The 12,431-nt window shown below is 38.4% G+C and overlaps 1 non-coding gene across 1 annotated transcript; it reads right to left on the bottom strand.

The window, feature by feature from the left end:
- Nucleotides 1–2,301: 2,301 nt before the first annotated feature.
- On the bottom strand, nucleotides 2,302–2,405 carry LOC129398972 (U6 spliceosomal RNA). The gene has a single exon (XR_008626831.1). It is a non-coding gene; the product is annotated as a U6 spliceosomal RNA (small nuclear RNA).
- Nucleotides 2,406–12,431: the final 10,026 nt, after the last annotated feature.

The following is a 12,431-nucleotide window of genomic DNA, read 5'->3' as shown; positions in this document are numbered from 1 at the left end:
GGTTTTACTTAGTTGTCCTTCATTGAATAAAACCTATTTTATTTTTACTCTCCACTGAGGAATACCCCAGGAACAAAAATATAGGGATTAGTTCTTGATGATTCAGAATTTGGAAGAGAAAACATGTGGTATGTCCTGCAGAAACCTGGAGGTAAGAGTTTTCAAGAGCCAGGCATGTTGGCATTTTGTATGAATCCTAACAGATAAAAATTATCGAATGGAAAGGGTGAATAAGGGCACTTAGGTCAAAGGAACAGCATATATAAAGACATAGGGAGAAATACCGTGCCACAAGAGGTATGAGCAGTCTGGTATGATAGTGTATGGTGCGATATTTGAAAGAGATTAGGCAGATTGTGTTTAGAAGAATAACATATATGTCTTGGGGCTGGAGCAATAGCACAGTGGGTAGGGCATTTGCCTTGCAAGCAGCCAACCCGGGTTCGAATCACAGCATTCCATATAGTCCCCTGAGCACCACCAGGAGTAATTCCTGAGTGCAGAGCCAGGACTAACCCCTGTGCATCGCCAGGTGTGACCCAAAAGCAAAAAAAAAAAAAAAATTAAAAGAATAACATACCTGTCTTCTTCAGGGGGTTCTCTGTTCACTGTTCATGCTAATGAACAGTTTAATCATGGCTATGCAGTGTAGATAATAGAAGCAAATAATTCACTGTAATACAACTTTGTAGCATTTATGCAGACAATTCAAATGAATTCTCCTAGATTTCTCCTCAGCAGCAATTTTCTTATCTCAAATGTTCCTAAACTTTAAACTTTATAAAGAGGAAAGGAAGAAAATTTAGAAAAGGCAAATAAATGCATTTACTGTGATCTGAACTGAACTGGAGAAATGATAAGACCAGGAGGTGGAGGAAACTTGTTCTAGATGGTAGAAATGATGTCAATTAATTGCCACCATAGTTAATAAAACAGTTAGAGGAACACAATGAATGAATCTTTGAGAATCTCTAATGAAAGAATTAATTAAAAATAGCCATGGCTGAAAGAGTTGGCTTTGCTCCACGAAAGGAGCTATAGGTAGTGAGAGTGATAGTCAACAGCTTTCTGTATGATTGATTGCTTTTTGGAGGAAGCAGACAAGGAGAAATAACTTCACAAAGTTGCTGCTTGTTTCTCAGTTATGAGCATCTCTGGTCTCAAAATTCATTAGAGAAAAATTACAGTTAATTAAGAAATACATGAAGAGATAGTTAATTGTACTTCTAACCAAAGCCACAGATACTGACATATCAGTAAATACTCATTGTGATTATAATCTTTGCCAAAAATATAGTAATTTTAAAAATTGGAAAGATTGATGGATGCAAATGTTATAAAGTATTCATTCAACAAAGTTATTTTGACTTACATCATGCATTAAGAAAGAATAATAGAAATATCTTAGGAATTAATATATACACCTACTGTGCACCCAAGAAAATTCTGCATTAAGTTTATACACAAAATCATCATTGTAGCATCATTAGTTTTATCAGACTGTGAAAAATGAAAATCATAATCCATATAATTTGCCCATAATATAGAAACCTGTATTAAATTACCAATTCATCAATCCTCTCATCATTACTCCACTATGTTTGTCAAATAGAATAGTTTATGGCCCAGGAACAGATAATCCTAGAAATTGTAGTCAACTGACACAAAATATTTTTCTTTTGTCCTTGTTAATCCTATGTAAGATGCACAACTCACTAGAGATTTTTCTACCTTTTGCATGAACAAAGAACGTAGAACACTGCAGTTTGGTGCCACCACCTCAGTACATGACTTTCTGGAAGAAAGAAAATATGGGAAAAACTCACATCACTTACTATCTGGAAGTGGCACATCACTTTTTAAAAAGCCTTTTGGGCAAAATTTCATGTATGTCTTTCCTTTTATAAGACTGTTTTTAATGAGGTACCAGAATTTACAAGTCTGTTAATTATACTTTTCTCTTTTTTTTGAAGAAAATAATAATTGTTTATTATATAATACAAACCATGAATTTTATGCTTACAATGTTTCCTCCATTGTCAAGATGCTTCATACTTCATAATTTTATTATTCCCAGTCAATTTTTATATTGGGGAAAGTGAGGTACAGTTATGTAAAATATTCTACTTATTACCATGTAATAAGATTAATAGAACTTAAGTCTATGTACAATTTTTTTATTTATGAATCACCATGAGGATACAGTTACAGATTTACATATTTTCATGCTTGTGTTTCATACAATGCTCGAGAACTCATCCCTCCACCAGTGCCCATTCTCCACCACCGATGATCCCAGTAAAAAATATGGAACACTTCACGAATTTGCGTGTCATCCTTGCGCAGGGCCCATACTAATCTCTGTATCATTCCAGTTTCAGTATATGTGCTGCCGGAGTGAGCACTGTTAATTATACTTTTCATGCACCATCATTCCAATATCACACCCATCACCAGAGTGCCTGTTTCCCTCCAGCAGTGTCCCAAGGGCCCCTCTCTACCTCCCCCTCACCTATGTAAGCTCAGTTCTATAGACAAAAATCTCCAGTTCTGATTATTTCACGCATTTGGACTTTGCCTTTTCAATATGTATGCCCATTTTCTAAGGGTATTGTTTGTTTTCTATAGTGGAGATTTTTTTAAAAAAATATATCCAACACTTATTCCTTTGTTGGCTAGATGGATTGAAGTTATTTTCTTTTATTCTATAACTTGCCTTTCAACCTTTTAGCAGGGTCTTCTTCTAGAGGAAAAAGTTCAAGTATTTTATGAAGTATAATATACCATTGTTCCTTTTATTAACCCTGCTTTTGATGTCAAGTTTAAGAACTCTTGCAATAGGCCTAGATTTCAAAGACTTCATTCTGCATTTTCTCTAAAAGTTTTATAATTTATACTGAGGCTTATTATTCATTTTGAGTTTTTTGTCTAATATGTGAGTAATTTAAATCAACGTTCTTTTGCTTGCCAATTAACGTCCAATAACTTCAAAACCATTTGCTAAAAAAGCGATGTTTTTCATTGAATTGTTTCTTCACCTCTGTCAAAAATCACTTGAATTTATTTCTGAGGGCCTATATTTGAGTTTTCTATTCTATCCTATTGATTTATTATTTATTTTGTATTGGACCAATGTGAATTACAAAGTTACAAAGATATTTGTGACTTGTACAATATTCCAACACCAATGCCTTGAGCAGTTCTCACTACCTCCACCAATGGCCGCAGTTTTCTTCTAGCCCCTTCGCCTGCCTCTGAGCAGGCACATTTCCTTTCTGCTAATGTCCTTCCCTAAAGTATCCCCACCCCTGTGGGCAAGCTTCCTATTGAAGAAAAGTTATCCTGTTCTTTGTTTATATTACCTCTGGGCACTTGATATTCCCCCAGGAAGTTTATATCCCACATATGAGAGAGAGAATTCTGAGTCTGTTCCTCTAACTCTGATTGATTTCACTCAACGTGATACAACTTCTTAATCTAGTCATCTGTTCTTGGACATTTTTTCCGTTCATTTTGCTTTAAATAATTTATTGCTGAGGCTTTCTTTATTGGGGGAAAATGGTTTCAAACAAATTCACAATTGTTTGTAAATATTTTCATTTGGTAACATATGTATATAAAAATAAAATTTACTCTCTTATTGGAAGTGCATTATTTGAGGTCTTTTTTTTTTTCTTTTTGGGTCACACCTGGTGATGCACAGGGGTTACTCCTGGCTCTGCACTCAAGAGTTACTCCTGGCAGTGCTTGGGGGACCATATGGGATGCTGGGAATCAAACCTGGGTCAGCTGTGTGCAGGCAAATGCCCTACCAGCTGTGCTATCTCTCCAGCCCCAATTGTTAGAGGTCTTAAGTACATTGTAGTGTTGTGTTGTTAAAAACTGACTGCTTTAAGATTTTGCCAGAATCTTCTCACATTTCTCTCAGTATTGGCATTTATTATTTATTGTTTTCATTCACTTTGATATATTTTTGGCTCTGTTTATTACAAGTGATTTTCAATGCAAGCCTACATTTCTATTTTAGATTATGGGATCAAACTTCTTAAACTATTCATTTTTTTTACTGACTTTCTGTGATGTTGCTCTGAAGAGAAGGCATGATGCCTCAGCGCAGGGTTGAATGTTCAGTATCCCCCCTATGACTGGTATACATTAACATCTTTGGGAAGAAGGGTCCCCCAGGTTTTCTTGATGCACTTTGATTTTTTCCTACAGGTATTGTTATTCACCTTTGTGTAACGTGGCCAGGTTGGAGGTCTGGCCTCCATTTGTCTTTCCTGGTGTGAGTGAGAGCACAAGGATTTTTTCTAAAATGTTTGCCTGCTGTAGAGCAATCTTTGATCTTGCTATGCTTCTCTTTCCTGAACAGAGCAATCTTCTGTTAGGATTTCTTTTGGTTTGTGCCCACTCTGGTTTCTGAGTTGTCAGTTTTTTCAGCTCCAGTTAGGGGTTATATAGCACTGTTGTTTCTTTGTTCATCGATTTGCTTGAGCGGGCACCAGTAACGTCTCCATTTGTGAGACTTGTTATGTTTTTGGCATATCGAATATGCCACGGGTAGCTTGCCAGGCTCTGCTGTGCGGGCGGGATACTCTCGGTAGCTTGCCGGGCTCTCTGAGAGGAATCAAAAAACAACCCAAAATCCATAAACCTGTTGGTATAATTCCAGTGGAGAATATTTGGATTAAGATAAAGGGAAAGATACATATATATATATGTGTGTGTGTGTGTATTCATATATATATATACACACATATACACACACACATATATATGTTTCACCTGGAAGTTCTTATAGACCTCTGATTTGAATTGTGACATTTATAGAGGATTTTTTTCCATAGGTAAAAAGGAATGGTAAAGGTTTGGATTAATGTTTGGCAAAGATTTTGCTTGGGGATGTAATTCAATGCTAAAACACATGCTTTGAATGATTTAAACCTAGGTTTGATTTTTGTACTATAAAAAAATCAAGCAAAAGTATAACACAAAAAATAGGCTTACAATTTCTTATTTTTCTACAAAATAAAAGAGAAAGATCTTTAAAATGAGAAAGCATGGGTGGATGATTAAGGACAAATTAAATTTCAGGATAGGCAAAGATTGATCCAACAAAAACTATAGTGTCTACATCTATGATTAGCCAGCTGAACTACAAGAATTTTCACTTTCAAAAATTAATGTTTGAAAACCAAGAAAACAAAAACCCTACATATCTCACAGGAAAACAGGAAAGTATAATATTGTCTTCCAAAAAGATTGGACCAGTTAACATTTTCCCAGCACTGAATAAGGGTTTCTTTTCTCTCACATTTTCTTTATTTTTTAATAAAAATTTAATTTTATTAAATCACCATGTGGAAGATTACAATGCTTTCAGGCTTAAGTCTCAGTTATACAATGCTGAAACAACCATCCCTTCACCAGTGCCCATATACCACCACCAAAAAGAAAAAAAAAAACAACCCCACACAGTACACCTCCCATCCTGCCCTCCCACCCCCCGCCTTGTAACTGATAAGTTTCACTTTACTTTCTGTTTACTTTGGTTAAATTCAATATTTCAACACAAACCTCACTATTATTGTTAGGAGTACCCCACTAGAGTCAGACCTATTGTGAAGAAAAAATGAGGTTGCGCAGCCGCGGTAGCGGCGCACGGTTTTGGATTTCTGTACTTTAACAACTAAGTCCAGGGAGATATTTTCCAGATATTGGATCATTGCAAGCTTGAAAACCCCATCTGTGGTCGTCATAATATGGCGGACACCACGCCCTTCATCCCTGGAGAGAAAGAGGCTAGAGAGAGAGAGAGACAAAGAGAGAGACAGAGAGAGAGAGAGAAACAGAGAGAGAGACAGAGAGAGAGACAGAGAGAGAGAAATACCTTTCCCCTCCTGGGTGGGCATGGGGCCGCAGCTGAGTTCTCAGGCTGGAGACATTCTGCGAGGAGTTGCCCATGCCGAAAGAGGTTTTGCTGGGTCTGGATTCACGCTCATGCAGCTGAGGAGAGGCCGCACATGTGTGTGGCCCCTGGGATCACATCTCGGTGGCGGGAGGGGTCGGTGCCTCCCACCTTCCCAAGAGCACCCTCATGTCCTTTTGCTGCAGTTTTTGTCGTAAATCCCATCTGTGGTCATCTTAATCCTCTCACATTTTCACCAGCAGTGGTTGTTATTCTTTTTGATGAATGCCAGTTTAACTGGTGTGAAGTGATTTGCATTTTCCTTGTGATTAGTAACATAGAGCATTTTTCATATATCTTTTGGACATTTTTATTTCTCCTTTGAGGAAGTTTCTATTCATCTCTTCTCACCATTATTTTTGGATGGTAGTGAATGATTTTTTTTAAGTTCTACCGGTGCTTCATATATTTTGTATATTAATCATTTAAAGGATGAGTAATGGGCAACGAATTTCTCCCAATCTGTGGGTTGGCTTTGTATTATGGTCATCGCATCACTTTGAGGTGCAGACTCCTAAACTTAATGTAGTCCCATTTGTTTATCTTTGCTTCTACTTGCTTGGTCACTGACATTGCAATCTTAAAGATGCCTCTGCCCACATCCCAAAAAAACAAAAGCAATTTGTGTTGGCATGGATGTGGGGAGAAAGGGACTCTCCTTCACTGCTGGTGGGAATGCCGACTGGTTCAGCCCTTTTGGAAAACAATATGGACGATTCTCAAAAAGTTAGAAATTGAGCCCCATTTGACCCAGAATACCACTCCTGGGAATATATCCTGGAGAGGCAAAAAGGTATAGTAGAGATGACACCTGCATTTCCATGTTCATTGCCACTCTGTTTACAATAGCCACAGTATGGAAAAAAACAGAGTGCCCGAAAACAGATGATTGGCTAAAGAAACTCTGGTATATTTACACAATGGAATACTACGTAGCCATCAGAAAACATGAAGTCATGAAATTTGCATAAAAGTGGATCAACATGGAAAGTATCATGCTGAGTGAAATGAGTCAGAAAGAAAGAGACAGACATAGAAAGATTGCACTCATATGTGGAATATAAAGTATCTGAGAGGTACAAGCTTACAATGTTGCGATTTCTGGCAGATATTTCTCTGGACTTAGTTACTAAAATACTAAAATACAGAAATCCAAAACTGTGTGGCTGCTAGTGCGGCCTCCTGACCTCATATCTCTTCATTTTCAGCAATGGAAAACAAATTATCAAATGCTTTCTTTTCAGCAGGTCCACTTTAGGGGGGAGAAACTCCAAATCAATAATAGAGAATTTTTTGTTGAAATATTGAATGCAATCAAAGTAAAGTGAAATTTACCAGTTAAACATGCAGGGTGGGGAGCAGTAGATCCAGAGAGAGGCCGGAGCTGGGAGTGCGGGAGATGAGAAAGATGGAAGATTGAATAAACGGTAACTAATCAGCAACCAGCTTGGTCCTCGTTCTTCCTTCGCCTGTCCTTGACCACCGGCCGTCCCAATCCAGTCCACACACTGCGGTTCCAGAGCACCGAACTCGGGTGGTGAGACAGAGCCGCCCGGAGAGCCGGAGAGTGCACTCGCCCCTCGGCGTTCTTTAGTTTTTTACAGAAGAGGCTCTCCTTGTTCCACTTCATATTTTCATCCTTTCCCGAAATTTAACTGATAATATACCTGAAGGTCTGTCTCTGGATTTTCTATTTAATTCCACTGATATGAGGATCTGTCCTTTATTCCAGTATCATGCTGTTTTACTTACTACAGCTATGTAGTAAAATTTGAAGTTGGGGAAAATGATGCCTCCGATTTTCTTTTTCCCAGCAATTGTTTTGACTCTTTGGGGGAAAGGATTTATTATTCCATATGAATTTCAGGAGTTTGAAAAATGTCATGGATAATTTTTTCTTGGGGTGGGGAGATTTATTGGTAAGCCTGGCAGAGCTCAAAGGTTACTTCTAGCTCTGAACTTAGAAAGTACTCCTCGTGGGTGCAGGAGAAAATATATGGTGCCAGCAATCAAACACAGGTGAGCTGCATACAGATTCCTGCTGTACTATCACTCTGACCCCACATATTTCTTTTTATTTTATTGAATCACTGTGAGATAGTTCCAAGCTTTCATGTTTGGGTTACAATCACACAATGATCAAACACCCATCCCTCCACCAGTGCACATTCCCCACCACCAATATCCCTGATATACGCCACCCCTTTCCCACCCTTCCCCTGCCTCCTGTTAGGAGAGATGAAGTCATAAAATTTGCTTATAAATGGATAGACATGAAGAGTATCATGCTAAGTGAAATGAGTCAGAAAGAGAGGGACAGACATAGAAGTACTTCACTCATTTGTGGAGTATAGAATAACATCACATGAGGCTGACACCCCAGGACAGTAGGTACAAGGGCCAGGAGGATTGCTCCACAGCTGGAAGCCTGCTTCATGAGCGAAGGAGAGAATGCAGATGGAATAGAGAAGGGATCACTAAGAAAATGATGACTGGAGGAATCAGTTGGGTTGGGGAATATGTGCCAAATGTAGATAATGGACCAAACATGATGACCTCTCAGTGTCTGTGTTGTAAGCCATAATGCCCAAAAGTAGAGAGAGAGTTTGGGGAATATTGTCTGCCACGTATTGGTATTTTAAAGATGTTAGTTCTTCTGATCCATGATCAGAAGATGTTTCCATTTTCTCATGTTCTCTTTTGTTTCTTTAAGCAGCAGTGTTTTGTAATTTTCTTTGTATAGGTTTTTAGTTCTTTAGTAAAGCTGATTCCTAGGTATTTGGTTTTCTGAGGCACAATTGTGAATGGGATCATTCACATACAAGTTTGCATACAGGTAGGTCATGGACTTTTGCATGTTAATTTTGTAGCCTGCCACTTTACTACACATATTTATTGTTTCTGGGAGCTTTCATTTTTGGTAGAGTCTTTATGGTTTTCTAAATATAGTATCTAGTCATCTGCAAAAGTGAGAGTTTAACTTCTTCCTTCTTTATCTGGATGCCCTTAGTGTCTTTTTCTTGCTTAATTGCTGTGGCAAATACTTTCAGTACTATATTGAATAGAAGTGAGAAATAGAAACTTTATCTAGAGCCTTATTTTGGAGGGGAGACTATAAGTTTTTCCCCATTGTATAAATTTGCAGTGGGCTTGTGACTTTAACTATGTTGTTGAATGTTTCTTGAATTTCCATTTTCTTGACAGTTTTTTCTTTATCATGAATGGATGTGTTAATGTTTCTTTTGATATAATCCTTATTTACAGATGTGAGATGGCAACTCATATAATTTGCATTTCCTTGATGTTTAGTGATGATAAATACTTTTCCACATGCCTGTCAGTCATCTGTGTCCACTTCGGAAAATTATCTGTTCCAATCTTCTGCTCATTCTTTATTGTTTTTTGATAATATGTGTGAATTCTTTATATAGCCTTATATATCAACTCCTTAGCAAACTCATAATATTATGTACTTTGATGTTAAAATGGCTGAAACAGTGAAAACGGCTATATATTTTATTTATATAGTCAATTGCTATAAGGTTTTAGGAGTAATTGGGGCAATTTTAAGTCTTTCCTGAAGAAAGACTATGACTTGCACTGATTTTGATAATTAAGGTTACCTAGAACTAATATTTACCCAGGAACCAAAGGAAAGTAAAGTAAGTAGATAGATAGGGGATAGAGAAATAGGGGGATTCTGGCAATTAAGTTCTTGAGGGGCTGGAACGATAGCACAGCGGTTGGGCATTCGCCTTTCACATAGCCGACCCCAGTTTGATTCCTCCGCCCCTTTGGAGAGCCCGGCAAGCTACCGAGAGTATCGACCCCGCGTGGCAGAGCATGGCAAGCTACCCATGTGTATTGGATATGTCAAAAACAGTAACAATAAGTCTCTCAATAAGAGATGTTACTGGTGCCCGCTTGAACAAATCGATGAGCAATGGGATGACAGTGACAGTGACAAGTTCTTGAGATATAATAAAGCCAAGTATCCCAGAAACCATGAAGGAAGACCCAATTTGAAGACACAGGAACTGAGCCCAATAAGACATTATTCCAACACTAGTCCAAATAATGTGCTGAACCCACTCCAGAAAAGGGCAGTTTCAGTAGAATAAAAAAATGTGATAGCATGAAGGTGGGCCACTAAAAGTTCAAAATTCCCCCATGCAAGACATCCATTGGCAAGGCCATAGTGCTGTGGCCCTGCAGTTCCAGTTGGCTTGGCCACCCACACCCCCTGCCATCAAAGCCAAGTCAGTAATAGCAGGAAGCTGCTTCCTGCCCCTTGAATACCAGGCAATACCAGGCAATTCCCTGGTGCAATACCCAATGTTGCAATTTGTGTTCAGCTCTATTTGAAAGTAAACTCTGAAAACTGAAATAAATAAATAAATCACTGTGACTGTCACTGTCACCCCGTTGCTCATCAATTTGTTCGAGCGGACACCAGTAACATCTCTCATTGTGATACTTACTGTTACTGTTTTTGGCATATCCAACACACCATGGGTAGCTTGCCAGGCTCTGCCGTGCGGGTACGATACTCTCGGTAGCTTTCTGGGCTCTTCGAGAGGGGCGGAGGAATCGAACACTGGTTGGCTGCGTGAAAGGAGAATGCCCTACCGCAGTGCTATCTCTCCAGCCCTAAATAAATAAATTAAATAAAACAATTAATAAAAATTTTAAATTCTTCTCTTTGACAGTTTCCTAGAAACAGACTTATTCACACAGAAATCCCCAAGTTGGGAAAAAACAATAAGATCGTTGCTGCAGAATTGAGCAGCATGCTTCCCCATTTAGGGGGTTGCCCACACCTCAACTTGATTGCTCTCTTTTATTTTATGGGGGTATCCTCAGCTCCCTCTGTTCTGAGAAGCCCGTATTCTCACTTTAACTCACAACACTATATTTCCTTTTCAAAATATTTAAATAAAACTGTTTTCACTTCACCACTCATTTCATCCTGAAATTATTTTTGGTGAGGAAAGATGACAGACCTGTAAAATACCTGGGTAGACGCTCAGACTTATTTTCCTTTTCCCACAAAAAACTATTCCTCATTCCAGCCTGAATTCCCTGGGTCCCCAAGAAATCAGGTGGTGATAATTAATTCCCTCATTGTATAGATCAAGGAAGAGTCCGATGCAGTCTGATTATTGTCAAGTGAAGCATGTGGAACACGAGCATCCTTGCCACATAAATTCTTGTGGCAAGCTTTATCATCCTGACCTTCCCACACAGATCCCTAGGTAACCACACTGGTGAAGAGGAAGGCGGTAGACTCCACTCTGAAAGATCTCTTCTCCCTGCTTCATCTTAGTCATCTACAACATAGAACTGAACAATAAATGGATATCAATGTAGATCATCGCAGCCTAGCAACATGCCTCTGTTGAAAATGCCTTTCTTGGATTTGGGTTATGATTCAAGAGGCCCTTGATCCATTGCATAGCATCCACAGCATCACCTTAGCACCATCATCCTGACCCCTAAGCTCCACTGGTCAGCTGTGCCCCTCCCCCAACTAATAATAATAAAAAAAAGCTCTTCCATTTCCTTTTATGCAAACACAAATTTTTATTTTATTTAAGTTTGCCTTGACAAACTCATTGGAGATTGTGGGTTCTAGAATTCTTCCTCCTATTCTGAATTCATACAGAAATGATAAGAATGCTATCGGTAACTCAAACTGTTCCCAGATACTGTCAGTTTAGCTCCCAATTAGAGCGAAAGGCACTTGATATCAAACACCACCTTCCTGACTTATTTGATATCATTATTGATAATTTTAATTTTTATATTAATAGGTTGTACAAGAGGGGGAGGAAGATAAGGCAATTTGATTATAATTGTCCACAAGACACATGAAATCAAAACATGGCAATAATGAGTCATTTTCAATTTATCTGCAACTGAGAACCCTCATGCCCAGAATTTAATTAGTTGGCATAAATTCAGTAATCAGTCTAACAGTTTAATGCAGCTTTGAAAATTTCATGCAAAATGTCCAGATTAAACACTACACTTTAAAACAAATACAGAAACTGTTAATCTTGTGAACTTATTGTGCAGTGAAACAGTGATTTTCAGTAAGCCCTGATTCTCAGCATCCCACAGATGAGATGACCATGAAAACTTCATCTTTACATAGAAACATGGCTTTTGGTGATAGAGTTTTAATTTTTTGCCCTTAATTCAAAATACTTAAGATTAATTTTTCCTGGATTCCCAAGCAGTGTTTAGAGGGTCCTGGGCCTTTCCCAGTGAGTCCCAGCCAACCATGATAGCAATTTAATCAGTTCAGCTTGAGGATGTGGATTTTCTTGGGTCCTATGGTGTTAGTGATTACCCAGCCCATCCTGACATTGCTTGAAGACCTCCAAGACTCCACCCAGCATTGCTGGGGAGTAAGGAGGGAGCATGTGGAGCTGAAGATCAAATCTCTATGCAACGTTAT

This window comes from Sorex araneus, chromosome 9, assembly GCF_027595985.1.
Source record: "Sorex araneus isolate mSorAra2 chromosome 9, mSorAra2.pri, whole genome shotgun sequence".
NCBI classification, from domain to species: domain Eukaryota; kingdom Metazoa; phylum Chordata; class Mammalia; order Eulipotyphla; family Soricidae; genus Sorex; species Sorex araneus.
The sequence above is the reverse complement of the archived record's forward strand: the minus strand, read 5'-3'. Positions and strand labels throughout refer to the sequence as shown.